Here is a 20,327-nt window from a genome sequence, read left to right on the forward strand (position 1 = left end):
GAACTGAAAGTGATTGACAAATTATATGATGACTCACATGTGTTATTGTACTTATTTCATCCTCTCATGATTATAATGATTTTTTCCGGCCATGTGAGTCTTTCATACATCCTGCATATTTCTTATAAATATTTATGATGATGATGTTTATACAACTGCATACACCCCCATATAATCGGTTCCTTTCTATAGTACTGACCCACATCTTCGAATGTGAGCTGCATTTTCTCAGAATGTAGGTTCAAGTGCTCAGTTCCAGATTCGACAGTGATTCTTTGGGCATGCTATTCTACATCCTCTGATATGGTGAGTCCTCATGTTCGGAGGACGTGATGTCTGATGTTGGTTTCACGGAATTGTTTACATTTGATAACTGAGTATGAGTCAGTTGGGGCATGTCTCAATGGCTCACTGGTTTTATTAATTTTCTTAGAGGCTTGTCAGACTAGTATAGATGTTGGGAGTTGACTAATAAGTCGTATTTTGTTATCTTTCTGAAATTCTTTTATTTTTGGATGATGATTACTCTGTTGATATTTGAGGGTTATTTATGGAAACCCCATTGATTTTTGTTGAACTGAATGAAAATGGATCAAAGGGTTAGCTTGGGGCTACTCGTAGCCTCAAGCACCATGTGACGCTCCGTGACCCGTTTTTCGGGGCGTTACACTATCTTTCGACCAAAGACAATAAAACTTTTGAATGCTACACACCAACAGGTAAGAAATGCATTAGTAATTTTGAAGTTCAGTTTAGTGTATTTGGAGTACGGTGCAGCTAAAATGTACTCCATATGGTTGTATTTTCCATTTTCTAACAAAATTTTGTACCACCTCGCATTTCGAACGCGAACAAAAATCATCATTTTCTTCATGTAAAGGTTCCAAAAGCCATAAATGCAATGCAAGTTTAGTGTGTTAATAAATTATGTAGTGTGGAAACCTATTTGAGCATGAATAGAGTTTATAGAGGTCACCAAGCTCAAGGACAAGTTGAAAGTTTTCCTATCGTTCGAATTTTAGTGAGTGTTGAAACTTAGGTCAAATTCAATTGACTATTACTCTTTGTATATATGGAATTAGAGTGCCTAATACATATCAAATGAAAGGTATTTGAATTAGCTTTCCAACGATACCAATTTCAAAAAATTCTGTCACCCGAGAAAGAAGTTTTGGCTTTGTAAAGTGGAGTGTGTCGTGCAGCATAAGGTGTGCGACGCACACCCTAACTTACGTCATAAGGTGTGAAACGAACACCCTAACTTATGCCATAAGGTATGCGACGCACAACTTAATGTGTGCGATAAAGAGTGCGCCGCACAACCTATATTATACGATAAGGTTTGTGCCGCATATATTATTACTTAAGTGACTTAAGCACTTTGTTTTGGGGAAAATTGGTCCTTTTCCCACCCTTATTTAGCAATAAACACGAAATTCAATTCCCAAAATACCCTAAAATACACCTTCATTCATCAAAGGTTCTCAAGAACTCTCCTTAGGGTTTCAAAATAAGAACCCAAGTAACTCAAGATTCAACCATGGGTTTTTGAAACTAATTGCATATTTGGAATTCCCAGAACGTAGGCTTCAAGAAGAATCTATCATCTTCGCATATAGAGGTATGTGGACTTATCTCAAAGATCTCATGAGCTTAAGAATTTATGTTTTAAAAATATAGGGTTTTGAAATTATGAATATAATCCCGTTTTAAACATTTTATGCTATTTATTTGGTCTTTAGGCCTATTCCCGAAGTGGTTTGATATATGATATATGTATATGCATGTATTTCAAAAAGATGTTAACTTAGAAGCATGAATTATATAAAATCCCTCTTTTTATATGATCTCATTTTGAATTCTCATATGATGTGAAATGTTTGAAATCATCTTGACAAGCGTGACATGAAATATTTTAAAAATGGTCCTGGTTTGGACTTTCAATGAGAGGGTTGTTATGTTGAAATATGATGAATAAAATGGTTGCATGAAAGAATGATGTGATATTGATGTCTTGCAAGTCAGGTATGACGATACCCTACAGAATAAGATATGTGATTGAATTAAATGGAGTTTGATGCATTGATTTTACATGATATAGGTGGATGCTCGAAGAAGGCATTTGAGTGTAAGGGCTCATCGCTGTAAACCGTGTTTGCCAACATGGGGATTTGGTACCAGGCTAAGTGATCTTGTGTACTTGACTTTATGTCATTCCCAAATTGGGACTATGGTTAGGAGCCCAGGCTAAGTGATCTTGGGCACTACTATACTTTATAGGGTCGAGACACCCTGCTATGTGATCTTGTGTGTCTTCCCCTCACTTATACTCTAATCTCGGCGGAAACCGAGATTTGACAGTTGGTGTAAATGTTATATGTAGGATATTCCACCTAGCTCAGCTGCATTACATTGTTGTTGAAAACTATTACATTATGCCCATGTGTTTTTAAATGATTTGATATGGAACTACTTTATAATGACTCTCACCTATATTTGGAAAAAAAATATTATATTTTGATTTAGGTTTCTCTGCATACTACTACTTTTGTATTGACCCCCTTCCCTCTCAGGTTTGGAGGCATAGTTTAGGGGTCCAGATAACCAGTAGATCTCTTATGATAGATTTGTAAAATCAAGTGGTGAGCCTTCTATATTTCGGAAGGCCTGATGTTTATCAGTTCATTTATCATTTAGTAGTTTTGGGTCTACTAGGGGCCTTGTCCCAGTTTTTAGATATTAATTTCTTTTAGTCATGTATTAGAGATTTCACAGACGGTTGTTCAGATGTCGATATATGTTGTGGGACATTATTTCCCCTTCGTTGATTTCATTTGATTTATGACCATGTTTTTCGTAATATTGTGTATCTTCTGCATATCTTATTATCATATGAATTATGTGTATGATTACCAAATAGATAGGGGTGTTTCGGGCCTTTATGGTTCGAAATGCTCGTCAAGGCCAGGGTCCCGATTCGGGTCGTGACAAACTTGGTATCAAAGAACGGTTCATGGTCCTAGGGTGTCTGTGAAATCACGTCGAGTAGAGTCTTGTTTATGGGTATGTAGCGCGCCACACTTATAAGAAGGAGGCTACTAAGACTTTAGGAATATCTCTCTTTCTTCATGTTCTAGTTCGTACAACAGAGTCAGAATGTTCCTCTTTCATACTCTAATTCGTGCTATGGTGTCGCCCATACGAAAGTAAAAAGAAAGTCATCCCAAATTCTTTCCTTACTCTAATGTCCTCAGATATGTCTCATTATTGAGGTGATTCAAGTGCAGAAGTTTAGAATCTAAATGGTATGGTCCTTTCTGATTGAACCATATAAGAGTTAAAATTTGTGCAAGGACTTAAGAAGAGTTCGTTAGTGCTTCAATGTGCATTGATTCCGATGTAAACATTGATCCTGATGGAATCATGCTTTCCAGCTTGAGGTATTAATTGCATTTAGTCCTCTTCAAATTTATGTTACAAATGTCTTGCTTAAGGGGGTGGAGGATGATGTGTAGTAGAATGTTGGAACTGTATTTCCACCCGAATAGTAGTATGCGTTAAAGTGTTGTTTTCATGACCTATTGGTAGTGAAATTAGACCAAGAAGTTGGTGATGTTAAGTCACAAAGTTAGAATTTAGAGCGAGGGTGACTTTTGTGTAAATGAATATTTTAGTTGAATAACCGATGTTCGAGAATGATTTACCCCCTTATGGTTATAGACTAATGTGGTAACATGTGTGATAGTCTGTGGAGGAAGTGTTTGACTCTGATTTTATTTATATAGAGTAAGATGTGTATTCTTAGTTCATTGGATATTGCGTATTAAATTTCTATCTCATGTAATTTTGTCATCAAGGTGTTGTTGAAAAAAATAAAGTCTAGTGAATCCCTGTGGGGCTCTTTCGATTCACTAGCATAGTTGACTTGTCATTCATCTCATTTTCTTATTCAAAATACAAAATCAAAGTCTAGTGAAGTCGTGTGAGGCCTATTTTGATTCACTAGCAACTTGTTGTTCAACTTTTTGTTTTTGTGTGTGTTTTATATATATATATATATATATATATATATATATATATATATATATATAGCTGAATCCTGGGAGAAACCTCGAGAGCTGATGACAGAAATGGATGTGAGGTCTCGTGTCATCGAGATTTTTATTGGTAGTTTTATCCAGTTTCCTGTGCTTATCAATGAAAAAAGAAGTACACAATTCTTTTTCTATGAAGCTTCGTAGAACCACTTTTTCTTTTGGAAGTATATGTGATTTCTATTGAAAGTTTATTTAGCGAGCAGATTTCCTCAATCTTACTATACTATGTAGGCTTCATTTGGGATTTGCATTGACCTTTTATTTCCAATATAGTTCTAAAAGATTTTATATTTAACACTATTGTTCTAAAAAATGTGTTTAAGCATACACGGAAGGATTATATTTGGTCTATTTTAAACAATTTTATTTACTTTCTGATTAATGTAATGTCATTGTAACTCTATGGCGATATAGAGAGAGGAAACTTGATATAATATTGCGGTTCACACTTCTCATTCAGGTTTATAGAATAATAGTTTGGCTGGTTGCACACTTGCACCCAAGAGTGTGACCTAATGGTCAATAAAGTAGAGTGAGAACCATGAGTCTCAGGTTTAATTTCCAAGAGAGATAAAAACACTAGGTGATTTTTTACCGTCTGTCCAAGCCTTGATGGATAGAGTTACCTAGTATCTGTGCCGGTGGGAGGTAGCATTACCTGGTGTAACTAGTCAAGGTGCAAGCTGGCCCAAACACGACGGTTTTCAAAGAAAGTTTGGCTGGTGAGGGACAAGTATTAAGGGACCAAAAACTAGAGCTGTAAGGAAGTTTGAGCATTTTTATTCTTTTTTTTTTTTGAGATAAATAGTTTTTTTTCCGGAGATATTACTTTGTATTCGTCAGCGTTAAGGTTATGATAGAAGTCCAAAAGAAATGAAAAATAATGAAATAATGCGAGGATTCGAAGAGATCTACTACCTATTATGCATCCTTTTAAACATTGGCCCTTAAACAAAAAACAAAAATCTACAATGCTATTCCATTTAACTTTCCGAATGGAATTATATTTAAATTCAAAATACCTTCAACTTTTCTCGCTCCATACAGTCCATCAAATACAAGGAAGGATTGTTCTCCCCCATTTCTTCTAACTCTTGCTAATCCCCTCTAATCCAACAGCTCAACAGATTGTCCTTTGATAGTCCACTTTAATTCAACTCAAAAGATCTGGTATGTGTTCTGGCATGGTCCACTTTACTTCTATTAAACTAAAGGTGTCAAATAGGCGGGGTTGACTGGATTTGGGCAAATCAAAGAGGTCCGAGTTAATAAATGGGCGGGTTATTAACCCGCCTAAAGCTACTTGGGCTGAAATGGGTTGGGTTGAAATGCTCTAAAATGCGATTCATAACCCAACCCACCCAATTTGAACTCAAATTTAATTGCTTTATTTGTTATTTTATAAACTTTTAGTACTTGAATAATTATTATTTTTTTTTTCGAACTTGGTAACTTTATATTATATCACACAGTACATGGGTTGTACTGAAACCTTTATATACAAGAGTACTCCTAAATCGACTTTTCTATATCTAAATTTAGTCTACAACATCAATTATCGAGGCAGTATCATTAGAGTATAGATGATTACACCAAAAACATAAAAGCAAAATGCAGTTGAGTTTAACCTTCTGCACACTATTCTCTATGCTCTCAAAACATCTAGAATCCCTTTCTTTCCATTTAGCCCACCATAGAGCACCAGGGATAATTCTTCATCTACCTCTGTCCTTTGCATGTACACCTGCTTCTCGCAGCATATTAAAGTCTCAGATACTTTCCTAGGCATTGTCCTGGAAATGCCTTTTAGTCTTAAGACGATTCTCCAAAGTTGTTGGGTGTACTTACAATGTAGAAATACATGGTTAACCGTCTCTAAAGTTTCTCCACAGAGGAAACATCTGGAGCACAAAGTTTTCCCTTTCTTCATGACATTATCTTGTGTAAGAACTACTTCCTTGGTCAGTAACCAGACAATTACAAAGCACGACACTGTGTGAGGTATCCTACTTTTCCATATTTGATTCCATGGCCATCTTGGATCCAAGTGATTTATTTTGTTCATCATCTTGTAGGCTTCGTTGTCACTGAACATTCCTGTTTCATTTCCCATCCACCATAGTACGTCCTTCACTGTCTGTAGTTCATTGAATAAGTCTACGGTATTAAAAAATTCAACTACTCTCATTACCTCCCGGTCATTAAGTTTCCTTCTGAAATTGAAGTTCCACCCATGTGGTGTCCATAATTCTGCTATAGTCCTCTATTGAAACAATACCAAGTTATAGATATCTGAAAAAATCACTTCCATATTCCCATCCTCATGTCAATTATCCTTCCAGAACCTACTCTTGTTTCCATACATCACTATAACCTTTGAATTGCTTTTAACTTCATTCCACTAGTGTCTAATAGATCTAATAGATCTCTAGAGGCTAATCCCGTATGGTGTGGTAACTTCTTTAGTCATCCATCTATCTTCTTTAGGATATTTAGCCCCAATCACTTTCCTCCATAGCAGTTGGTTATTGTTTGCATATTTCCACAACCATTTCATCACGAGAGCCTTACTTTGAATTTTTAGGTTCTTTATCCCCAACCCTCTAGTCTTCTTGTCAATTGTCCACCACAGAGAGCAATATCACTTTTTCTCGCATATTTTTGTTCCTTATTCAATCTCTGCTAGTATACCCACACACCAATCTCAACATCCTCATTTTTGCTACATTTATCTTTCGAACATGCGAGCTCTTACCAGCCAAACACTCTGCCCCATGCAAGATAGCTAGTATAACAAACACTTTATAAATTTACCTTTAAGTTTATTATAACAAAATTCTTATACATGGCATGCTAGTTACTAGCTCTTTTGCAAGAGCTAATTGGGACCAAAAACACATGTTCAGAAATTGATTCATCGAAAAAAAGCATAACTATATTTTATGAGTTTCAAACGTGTCCAAATGGAAAAAAAATTATGGGGGGGCTGTGTTGAGTATGGAACTTAGAACCTCAATGCAAGATTTGAACACCCTTACTGTCACACTTAGTCTTGTTTTTGTGGCAAAGTTGATCATTAAAAAATACTCAGAAACGACAGAATTTGACCCATATATATATATATATACAAAATGCGATTATCAGGCGAATGTTGTTCAGTTGAACACCCTTGGATAGCTGTAGCTAGGCCGCAGCTTGGCAATGTTTCCACCCTGCTTGTAGTTATATTCTACATAGTACATTTTAGTCCTTTTCTATGTGGGACATTATATCATTCATATTCTAACACTTCTATCCAGTATTGTACTGCTGGATGTTACTAATTTCTACTTTCAGGGTACTGTTTATATTCTGCTTTTTGACTTGACCTGCTTTCATGCTATTTTCATTGGGACAGAGGCCAGATGCATCAACTGACTGGAGAAAATTTACATGTACTGAGGGAAGAAAGTGTGTAACTTATATATTTTCTTGGCCTCTTTCCAATTATTCTTCTACAGTGGGTACTTTTGTGTGTTACTTGTGCATAATGCTGATTGCTTTGTTTGTTTTCTGTAGGTATTACTACAACAAGGTTACTAGAACTTCCAAATAGAGAATGCCTGATGAAGTCAAGGTGATGTTAGATTTAAATCCAATATGGGTTTGTTCCGTGCTTTAAATAGCATGATAAGAAGGGATTGTTCTGTGCTTTAAATAGCATGATAAGAAGGGACAATATTCTATTTTCATGGATGCTCTAGTTTTCATAAAATCTTTATACATTCACAGTTGCTAGCATGATAAGAAGGGGAAATATTCTGTTTTCTTGGATACTCTATTCTCATAAAGTTCAATTATTTATAAATTCACAGTTGGCTCATGAAAAGGACACCATTTTGCACGCTTCTAATTTTGGATCCATTTCTATTGTTAAAACATAATCTCTGGGTGCAGATAGTTCATTAGTCTCGGCACACGGTGCTAAATCAAGCCCAATTGTTGTGTCACCAGCTGCTAACTTACCAACTATTGTGGCTTCAGAATCATCAAGTTTATCTGGTAAGGATTCTTCTCTGATGATTGAAACAGTCGAAATAAAGAATTCTTCAGAACCTGTTTCACCAGCTGTTGCTAATTCAGAGAAAATTAGAATAACAGTAACCTTGGGAAATTATGTCACACCACCGGTGTATGTTTTCAGATTTATATGTTATAAATTTGCCTCTGGTTTGTGTTGCTTCTTATTTGGAATTCAATTTTTCTATAGTTTGTTTCTACTACAACTCAAGATGCAGTAGTGTATGTGATGGATTTTCTTCAGAGAATAGAGAGGTTCTTTTTCCTTCTGAAATACTTATGCGATTAGTTAATTACTATTAGTTACTGGTTAAAACACCAAGAAAGCTTTTCGTAGCTGTTATGCTGGATGTTGATCCAACAATTTTGTAATGCAGTTGTTAGTCAACTGCTAACAGGTGAAGAATATGCTCCAAATTCCAATGAGGTTTGCTTTTGTCCTTTGTGCTTGATGTTGTGCCTAAAATGCAGCATGTCAAGAAAGATGCTGCAATAACTAAAATCAGAGGTGCTACTCCGTCAGATGAGAAAACAGTCAAGCTGGGACTATTAGTTTATGAGAGCAAAGCAGTATAGTTGATTATTGTTTTTTGTCCCGTTTAATGTACATTCTCAAAATTTCTCTTATTTCTATTTTAAGTCTCTGATTTTATTTAGGAGGCAAAGAGTGCATTCAAAACTCTTTAGGAATCTGCAAATATTCGGTCTGATTGCACGTGGGATCAGGTTTATTACTTGACTGTTTTGTGCGTACCAAACAATTGAGGGAGATTATTTGACATGAATTGTATTTGTCAGGCCATGAGAGCAGTAATTAATGACCGGAGGTATGGTGCTCTAAAATCTCTTTGTGAGCGGAAGCAAGCTTTTAATGAGGTATCTCTCTAAGTCGGCATTGGAATGGGTTAATTGCTGCTTCAATGTTTGAGCATACCGTATTGCAAAAAGATAGATTGTACTTGATATCCAATTGTTTCATATTTGATTGACTTAAATATTTTGGAAAATGTTTTCCAAATCAACTTATTTTTCTTAAATTTAAGGAAAATGAATTCCCTTCAAAAAGTAGGAAAAACATTTTCCAAAACTATCTTTCAATCTCACTCTTAAGTTGAAATATTTATACAACTCTCAAATGTATTTTATGAAAAATATTTTTTTATTCAACAACCAAACAATAGAAAACATTTTCTGAAAAATGTTTTCCTTTCATCAACCAAACATAAGAAAAAAGTAAGAAACCAACTTGTTTTCTAGGAAAACATTTTCCTTCATACCAAACACACCTAAGGTCTATAGTGATCATTTTGAAGTTGTGTGTCTGTTCCAGTATCTGAGCCAGAAGAAAAAACTGGAAGCTGAAGAGAGGCGTGTTAAACAGAAAAAAGCTTAGGAAGATTTCAGGATAATGTTAGAAGTAAGTGAAATTTTCTTTTGTGGGTATCTTCCATTTGATATTTCATGCTATTCACATTACCAGTTTCAAAAATAAAAAGATATTATCATAATATTCATGATGTGTTTGAGACTGATATTTGACTTGTTCAAAAGAATAAGTGGTATTTTTCATAACAATGTCTGTTGTTCTCAATCTTACAGGATTGCAAGGAGTTGTCACCATCGTCAAGATGGAGGTTTGTCTTTCACTTGTAATGTTAAGTTATCTGCTGCTTGTTTTCTAATCTTGGTCATTGTTTGTATGTGTTTTGGTACCTTGAAGTTGATCTATTACTTGTGTAAGTTCCATTTGATCCACTAACTATTTTCTATTGATTATTCAGTAAGGCTATCTCCATATTCGAACATGATGAACGTTTTAAAGCTGTTGAGCAAGCTAAAGACCGTGAGGACCTTTTTGAAGATTATGTGGAGGAACTTGAGTAAAAGGTGAAGCTCAACTTCTATATGTTAAAAACTAAGTGTGCGGACTGTAGTTTCCTTATATGGTCTTTGGCTCCTCACAAATTAAGTTAGCCTTTCATTTGAGATAGAAATAAGGTCCAATTTCTTAAACATGGTATTAGAGGCAGATCTATCTTGATGTTAGACTATTAGATGTTAGCCAACCTAGGTTAACTGATGCTACAAATGTCTAGTCTTGGTGTGCGATTAATGTATGAGAATCCTACACTAGTAAGGTGTATGTGTTGTAGTTTCCTTATATGATCATGGACAATCTTCACCACCTGACCTAGTTTTTGAAGTTGAGTTAGGTGTTGGTCCACTTGATTAACAACAGTCATTCCATTCCTTTCCTTTGCAGGATGTCTTTTAGTTTGTTCCCTTTTTTTGTTTTGCTTAAAGATTAGAAAGAAGGAATGTTGTAGATATTCAACTTAAAATCTTGTGTTCTTTGAAAACATTTTTAATGGCTTCTCAAGGGTACAACATCTAAATTTGTTCACCATTGAATTCCAATTTAAACAGACTTCCATGTATTGTATGTAATTTTTCTTGAAACTTGAAACTATGATATGCTTTTTCCTCTCCCCCCTCCGTCGTAAAATAGAAAAAGTTTTTCAATACTTTCATGCAAGTGTAGTTAAAGTCTCTTTGTAAATATTGTCTTATTTATAGACAAATTTTATTTTTTTACTTTGTACTGGATTTTATTTGGAGCATGCGAAGGCATTGGAGGAGCAGAAGCACAATAGAGTGGAGTACTTAGAATTTTTAAAATCCTGTGACTTTATTAAGGTATTTGTTCGAGTGGAATTAGAATCAATTCCTAGATTATGTTTTTATATTTCCAGGAGATAGAACTTCCATAGTTCCATTGTTGCTGACTTCTTTTGTTCAGGCCAGTAGCCAGTGGCGGAAAGTTCAGGACCACTTGGAAACTGATGAAAGATGCTCCAGCCTTGAGAAAATCAATCGCTTGGAGATTTTCCAGGTACTACTCATTTTTCTAATACATCATAAATAACTTTTTCCAAGAGTCTCATTTGTACGCCTCAGTTTTGAAGTTATGTTGCAACATTTTCTGTTTTAGGAATACATACGTGATTTAGAGAGCGAAGAGAAGGAGCAAAGGAAACTGCGGATGGTATATTAATTATTAGACTCGGGGGTTAAAATTAAATTTATGTTTGGAGACTTCGATTAATCTCTTTCTCACTGGGCATACACCGTTGATTCAAATAGGAAGAATTGAGGAAAGTTGAACGTAAAAATCGTAATGAGTTCCAAAAACTGATGGAAGAGCATATTGCTACGGGAATACTTAATGCAAAAACTAACTGGCGTGATTATTGCATCAAAGTTAGTTTTTCTTTCTTTTGTTCAGTGAGTGATTAACTTCATGAGTTCCCTTTTCGTATTTTTGAATTTTTCATCCAATAATTTCCTTCTTTATTTTGTGCTTGCAGATTGAAGATTTTACTGCATATCTAGCTGTCTCATCAAGTACTTCAGGATCAACAACAAAAGACTTATTTACAGATGTTATGGATGAGCTGGAGAAATAGGTGAAATAGGTTGCTAATAGGAGTATTGAATTGTGTCAACTACATTTGTTACACTAAGCCATATTTATAGACTTTACACTACAATCCCTTTTCATTTGCTTTCACTTAATGAAGGTCTGAATCTGAATGGTTAAGATATCAGCCCATTAAGTGCTTTTTTTTTAAAAGATTCAACCTATTAATACATCTTGATGGTGGCGGCGTTGGTGGTAAGGTGTAACACCCCGTACTTAATTATGTGCATTAGTCATTGTTATATGTGTTGGAGTATATGTATTGATCCTAAGTTAGGTATATATGAGTTTAAGTATGAGTATTGATTATTTTGAGATGGTTTCAAGTGTGTAGTTTGATTATAGGTGTATAGGAATCGACTTTATTTATACCGGAATTTTCCCGTCGATGGTACCATACGAAGGTTATTGAATAAGCTTTCCAACGATATAAAGATTTCCAAAAACGGATAAGTTTCGGATATAAGCGAGCTCGTTCGAAACTTTAAAACGGTGGCCGGGATGTGAACAGTAAAATGTGCAGGAAACTACTGAGGCCTGCCAGTTTTTTGGGTCAACTTTGAACGATCATAACTCCCTCAATATAATGAACTGGTTGAGCTACCATATATCAAAAGAAAGATCTTTGAGTCTTCTTTCCAATGAAATTGGTTTCATACAAATCCAACATCTGAGTAAGGAGTTATACTCGTTTTACTTCAGCCTCTCAAAACAGATTTTTAGGGTCAACTTCAAACGATCATAACTACTTTTACAGGACTAACTGGGTGGATTAATTTATATTAAATGAAAGACCTTTGAATTATCTTTCTAACGATACCAATTTCACCCAAATCCGATATCGGAGCAAAGAGTTATGGCCGATTTACTTTAGCCTATCAAAACAGTCCACCATGGACAGATTCGGATTTACTTAAATTTTTAAGGGCAATATGGTCATTTTCCATCACCTCATGGACGAAAATTGGTCATTATATACATATACTTAGCCTTATATCCACCATTTATCATCCAAATCATTGAAGAATAAGAAACCCTAGCCTAAGTTCAACTCCAATTATCTTGTGATTCAACCGTAGAAAATCCAAATTGATTCCGTAGTTGTGTTCACCGTCTCAAGGGCTTCGAGAAGCACCCCTTATTTGTGCCAACAGGACTTCGAAATCAAAAGGGCCATTTTTTTTGGTAAGGATGTAAATTATGTTGGTGTTATTTATATGGATATGTATATATATATATATATGCATGTGAGCATAAGAAGTATGTTATTTGATTGTTGTTGAAAGATGATTGGAAATGATGTTGGATTATTCTTGTGCATGGTTGGATTATGTTAAATTGTGAAGGAATTTGGGGTGATGATGTGGTATTGATGATGTGGTATTGAGATGATGATTATATACATATACACACATAAACCTATTGTTCAAGTTGGTTTTTGGAATGTTTTGCAAATATTGGTAGTATGGAATTATGGAAGAGAATTGTGGTGTTGGGTTGCTAATACTAGATGCCAAACATTTCATTGTAGATAAGTGATTTGTAAAGGCGGGAAGTTGTGTTGAATTGGTAGCTGAATCTACAACGAGGTATGTAAAGCATACTCTAACAATGTTCTTTGGCATGAAAACACCAATGTTCCATCAAGTAAGATTCCGAGGTTGTCCAAAAACATGTATTGTTCTACGTTACCAACGAAGTTGTTTCCATCCTATAAAGTGTCAAAATGTTCATTGATATACCAAAAGGCTCTTATTTCATTGTTGTGATATTGATGATTCTGAAACATATTGTTGATGTACCAATGAGTCCTTATTACATCGTTATTGTATAGAAGGTCTATTACTTGGTTCCTATTGATGTATCATTGTTTCAAGGTATCAAAAATGTGGTGACGACCGAAATAACAATCTCAAAGATTAATTGAACTAAGTGATGAAAGTTCTCTCTTATCGGGTGGTATCCCAGGGGCATAAGCCTAGCATGGGTCGATCCCTATTTCATGTGTTTATGGGTGGTATCCCAGGGGCATAAGCCTAGCATGGGTCGATCCCAGTTGATATGTACTGGAGGCATCCTAATGGTCACAGTACAGTACAGTAATGATTACAAAGACGATAAGAACGAAGGTAAAGTGATTGAATAAATACAATGTACAGGTTGTCACAAGTTCTAGTAAGTATGGTCCACTCCTATTACGACTTATTCACTTGTTTCTGATTTCTATTGAGCTCCTATATCATATGTGATTATTTACAGCTTTACATACTCAGTACATATTTCGTACTGACGTCCCTCACGGGGGACCTGCATTTCATGCTGCAGGCACAGGTACCTCAACTCATACACCGCACAAGTAGGAGCCAGGTCATACAGCTATTGTTGGTGAGCTCCAGTTTGCTTCGGAGCTTTCCGAGTCGGTTCCTTATGTTTTGTTATTGTACATGAGTCACGTGTGGGCGGGGGTTTGTCCCGACCCTAGTTATGTCATGTATATCCTAGAGGCTTTGTAGACATAAGGAAGGGTAAAGTCATGGAAGTTTATATAGTAACGTTATATTTGTATATGTGGTGGCCCCGACGGCCAAGTATTATATATATATATTTGTGCGTGTTGTGCTGATACAGGTAATTAGACCTTTCTATATGCAACGAAGTGCTGTCCAATTTTTTTGGTGACATGTAAGTGAAAGTACAGGTATTTGAACGGGTTCTCCCGGGCCTTCTCGGCTTCGGGTGCCAGTCCGGCCCGATGGGATTTTGGGGCGTGACATAAGGGTGTTCATGGATCGATATGGGTGGGTTATTGGTCAAAACCATAACCAAATCAAACAAAAAAATAACCATCGGTTTGGTTCTTGTCGGTTTAGTTTGGTTTGATTCGGGTTTTTTGGTTTATAACTTTAGTTAATGATAAAAGTTGAAAATTTTAAAAAACAAATCCAATCTAACATATGAGATGTCAACCGAGTATTGTATCTCAATCTTGAAACTATGATGTCAACTGAGGGTTATACTTTGGCAAAGCCATGATAACACCATATGAACGAGTTTAAAAAAATATTTAAAAACTATATTTAATAGAATGATATGATAAACCCCCAAAAGGTGAACACATAAACTTCTTACTTAACAAGGTTCAAAAGAAAGTTAAAATTAGTGGTTGTGTATAGTCTAATGAATTTCAGCTGTAAATTTCAATAAATAACAAGATATTATTTTCACAATTAGTATCATTTGTCATTCAAAATATGAACTTCATTTAGAATCTCATAATGTATTGTCAACTAGATGAAGACATATGACTGAATGTGTTACGACTAAAGTTAAATCATGATTAAAATATAAAATGTAATAAATATTTAGATTACATTTATGAAAAACATATAAATAATTATAATATATATGTTTATCGGTTTGGTTTGGTTATTTTGTTGGTTATTTTAGAGTAAAATCAAACCAAACCAAACCAGATTAGTATCGTTTTTTTTTAATTCAAATCTAAACTAAACCTAACCAAATATAGGTTTTTTTAATCGGTTTCATTTGGATCGCGATTCAGTTTGGTTAAAAACCAAACCGTCAACACCCCTAGTTGGCAGTGGATATAATTAGAATAATGGAAGTGGTAGGTATGGTAGCGGCTGGCAGTGTAGTTGGTAGTGATGTTGGTTGTGATGGTGGAAGTGGTTGGTGTTGGTGACAGGTAATTGTGGATAGAGTGGTGGTGAATTTTATCCTACACAAGAATATTTGTAAATGATATTTAGACTTGGTTCCATATCTGAATGATTAGACCTACTCAGACCTATTAAGAGCTAAAATCCTAATAAAAACAAATGTAGTTAATGGTTTGAGGTCTCAATAGGTTCATAAATCCAATAAGTACAAACAAATGAGACCTGAAAGTAGTTTGTCTGGTCAAGTTTCGACCATGTTTTGTCCATTTGTACCACACCCCAATTTTTTCGACCATGTTTTGTCCATTTGTACCACACCCCAATTTTGATTTCACTTTGGATGATATCATGCAACTTAAAACCCAATTCAAAATATATTGTGTTGTCAACCATATAAATTGGACTAAATAAACTTAGTGCCAGAATTCACCTCTGAAGAGGTAGTTGAGATGTAATGAAAGTAAAGGCTTAGAAAAGATTAGCCTCGGAAAAAGTGCCTGAGACCATCTCTGTTTCTCTAAATAAAGTTGCATCTCTCTCACAATGTTTTTTTGTCCGTAATACAAGTTGCGACTAACTAAACGATATATTGTTTCATCCTCTGCCCTTTCTGAAAAGAATTGAAGTTGAATGATCAAATGTTATTAGCATTTATCTCCTTACTTGATGAAAGAGGGAGTTTACCTGGTATCCTAGCATGGTAATGATCCTGTTCGTACTCTTATTTAATGATTGAATTTGGTAATGTTTTCTTGAGTTAGGATCTTGCTATGGGATGGTGAGAGTTATACATAAACTCAGATGCTGAGAATATTTTCTTTTTCCCTTGTAAGATAAAGATAACTTCTATCATTAAAGTTTGTATTACTATTTTTGTGCATAAATTATTCTTATTAAGTAAATATAATGAAAGCGCAATTAACAGAGATGCTATCCATTTTTATTATTCACTTTTTTCTATTATCCAAATAGGGGTGCTTGATTTTTCCTTCAATTTAACCTGATCAGTGCAATTAAGTTTATGTGTCAAGTGTCTTGTGATATTGTAGATGACTTTGAACAAGTGGAGAAATGTTGGTATTCATGAAAGAAATTTCATCCCCATTACCCTACTTGTAATTTATAAACTTTATGTAACTCAAATGCATGGACAAGGCTCCATTTGGTATCCTATTTTTTTTACTGATAAGCATTCTGAATTTGTGTTACTTGTATGTTGCTTCAGTATCTTGATGACAAGTCACAAATTAAAGATACAGATAGGATGGCCGAAGTAATCACCACTCTTCATTTTAAACTCTATTGTGCTTCGGTTAGTACCTAATATTTTGCCTAAGCCGTCTCTACTTTCAGATTGGATTTAATATTTTGGATCTTTTTGTAATAGATTTAATAGAAGAGTAGTGTGTCGGTTAGCAAGTAAGCCTGAAACCTTCAAGAATAAAGACGAGGACCACATTGATCAAATATTTGTTGTTAGCTTTTGCTTCCAATTCTTCAGTTTTGGTACCATTTTCCTTAGTTTTTATTTCCTAGACGACGGTTTTTAATATTACACCTACCGCACATATCTTAAGTTGCTTAATTCAAAGCAATTTGCCTTGTAGTTTTCTATTTTTACGGTTAGTGGATAAGAGTTTTACTCTACGAAACTGGGTAAACAATATAACTGGATGATATCAACGATCATTTGCTATTTTTGTAATGAGGATATTCTTCATATATCATTTGGATTTTGGAGGTTATTTATGGTCATGGCGTATAATCTAGGTATGTGGGAAGATAGAATTGCAAGGGGTATCTTGTCGAAGAATTATGCTTAGACGGTTGGGTCTCTTAAGTCTTTTAGTTTACTTTCAATAGCTCAAAACTTTTTTAAAGCATTTTATCAAATATTATAATGTGAGGTGTTACTCCAAAAAATGGTAATAATACTCTTACATTATATCCTCCCTGCCATCCAAACGAAGGAATAAGAGGACATACATGGATTATACTGAATCTTATTCCATACTTCCTTTCTAAACTTTATGTTCTACGCATTTGGGCTTGAGTATTGAATGTGCATATTTTATCTGCATAGTTTGTCTTTGAGGAGTTACTGGAAAGGGCTAGGGAGAAAGAAGAAAAAGAAGCCAAAAAACGTAAATGTCTAGCAGATGAGTTCTATGAAATCCTACATGCATTAAAGGTATAGTAAACAGTTTACAATCTCTCACATTGCAATGGATGGGATCCCATGATATTTCCTTTAAACCATAATCTATTTGTTTGCTGTGGTTGCATAAAATTACTGCATCATCGAAATGGGATGACTGCAAATCCCTCTTCGGAGATAGGCAAGTAGCTTCTTTTGCTTTTATTGATCTAGAATTAGTAACACGATTTCAAGGACCATTGGAGAATGATAATTGATATTATTTTTAAGGACCAACTCCTTCAATATTCTAAACTCAGTAGTTCACATAGTTCTAGAATGTACCTTAGAATAATAGCTGTGTTGAATGATTTGTTGTTTTATATTCCTCAACATTTAGGTAGGCTATTTCTTTATAGTATTAGCTTGAATTACTATTTTGCTAAGTGATTTTTAATGTTGAACTTATCCCTCTAGAAATTGGTTGATGTCAATTATTAGTTGTTCCAACACTAGGCGTTTAATAGCTCTAGCAGTTAGTTTTTAAATTTCTAACATTTGTGATTGTTTTAGTTTTTTTTTATTGTTGGCATTTGTGATTGTTTCACGGTTCTGATGAAGTATGCTGCTAAATCTCTTTGGCTATAAAATGAAATGCTCTGGATTTTTACTTTTTTATTCATAATCTCATGATTCTCATTATGTCGTAACATTGAATGTGAATTTCTTTGCTGTTATTATTTTACAGAATAATGGGTGATGAGGGCTTGTTGCTTGAAATATTTAACAAATTTTTTAATGAACTAAAAGAGAGAGAGCGCAAGCGTCAAGAGGATAAGGTACTTGAATTACTACAAACCTTTATTCTTCTGCTACTTTCGGGTGGGGGTAGTAGATGTGTGGATGTGATTGTGGTTGATGTTGTTTTGCAAAAATTTTGACTTCTTAAGAGTTGCCACTTAATTTTGAAAAGGAATTAAGAAACCTTTAGAAAGTTACTGCAAACGATTCACAATAGAAAAATCATTTTAAGTTAGAGATTCTAGATAAGCGGTTCCTATTAACGTTTTAGGAAGGTATTAGGCACCTAAACTGTCCGCTAACTTGCAGTTATCCGGACTGTTTGAAAATCATCTTATGATTAACTTTGAAAAAGTTTATTTTTTGAAAAGAAAAGCGATTTTAGGAATATTTTGGTGTTTATGCAAAACCAGCGTTTTAGCGACTTGACTAAGGATATTACTAGGTTTGCAAAACACACGAAAAAAAAGTAAGCAAATAGAAAAAAGGGAAAGGGGAGAAGTAGTGATTTAGGCTTTTAAACCCAAACCGTCGACCCTGTCCTAATCTAGTTAGGTTTTTGACCCATATTTCACCTATCTTAATTTTATGTTTTCGAGCCCTTTTCGGCTCGAGTCTCACTCCACCTGTTTCAAATTTACAACTTTGGCTTCAAGACCCAAATGAATAAATAAATAAGTCACTAAATAAACAAAAATATAAATAAGTAACTAAATAAATAAATAATGGAAACAATGGATAAATAAATCAATAAAGAAGAAATAACGAGATTTTCAAGTCCCCTTTCCCGCTTCTAAGATGGAACTTTAACCCATTCTTCTTACGATTCCTCGTATCCATACGCCATGTGATGGATTGTTGGATTTTCTTTTGGGCTTAACTCAAAAGGATAGACCTCATTAGGCCATTTATGAAATGCAAAGAGAGAAGGGGCTCATTTGAACTCCAAGGGGGGTGCATGCAAAGAAAGGAATGAAGAAATTAACATACATCCAAGATTTTAACAATTAATAAGCTATAGCATTCCTGCTTTATTCAAATATACTCATATACAGGTAAAAATGCCACAGGAGCAAAAGTCTATAATATTTGAAGAAAATGCTCATAATCAATTAAAGATATTTCAACTACAGGAGGAAATAAAGCTTTAACAAGAAATTCTTATGGTCTTTAGCGAAATAAAGAAAATAATTTATCACTTTGATGCCATAAAAGGACCCAATTAAGCATGTCACAAAAAAAATTTACAACTCCTGGATCATACTACATAAATGATGGATCACAAGAAACGTTCAAATTCCATAATGCCAAACTTACAAAATTAAAGACTTAATCACTTTAGGCAAGGAATACGATAGCTGAAACATCAAGAAAAGCAAGGATGAAATCTTAATGCCTTCGTTACCACTGGGTTAACAAACAAATGATATTCAAAAACTGCGTTAACCCAATTTTAGGAAATTTAATCATGATACAAGATGCCACAACTTATATGCGAACAAGAAAAGCAAGAAAGGAAAGAAACATTAGCCCGTCAAACTTTAATTTGTTCTCATGAGTCAATTACAACAAATTGAATTAGCCATGAAGAAAACATAATTCAGCCCTATGGTCCACTCTCATATTTTAAAATAAACTTTAGATTCAAATGAGACTATTGTACATCGAGAGTGGCAAGTCGAAAGAAAATAACATTCGAGTTCTTATTTAAAACAATTTCCTACGTTTGAGCGAAAAAGATATGTGAACAGGCTTCCTAATATCTATTCTTTGAATATTTTTTTGAATTTTGAAAATACTTAAAGATTTTATTCTCCTACTCTATGAACTACAAAGCAACATCGAATATGAGACCAGTAAAATAGTTTCTAAAGTTAAAGTATTAAAGCTAACTAGTAACATTCAGACAAAATAAAATAAGAGAGATCAAGAATGAATGACAGCCAATCAAACACGGGCAAGAATGAGTTTTTTAGTAGAACAATATATCAAACACAAAAATCCTATGCCTTCCAGGCCTCTACAGCAGTCATTCCCAGCAAACAGAAGTGGAACCACGAAGAAGAAAATGA

General features: G+C 34.6%; 1 pseudogene; it reads left to right on the plus strand.

The window, feature by feature from the left end:
* LOC107846075 overlaps positions 1–11,623 on the plus strand; it is a 24,176-nt pseudogene extending 12,553 nt beyond the window's left edge.
* The last annotated feature ends 8,704 nt before the right edge of the window (positions 11,624–20,327 follow it).

The sequence above is a fragment of the Capsicum annuum genome, chromosome 11 (genome assembly GCF_002878395.1).
Source record: "Capsicum annuum cultivar UCD-10X-F1 chromosome 11, UCD10Xv1.1, whole genome shotgun sequence".
Lineage (NCBI taxonomy): Eukaryota > Viridiplantae > Streptophyta > Magnoliopsida > Solanales > Solanaceae > Capsicum > Capsicum annuum.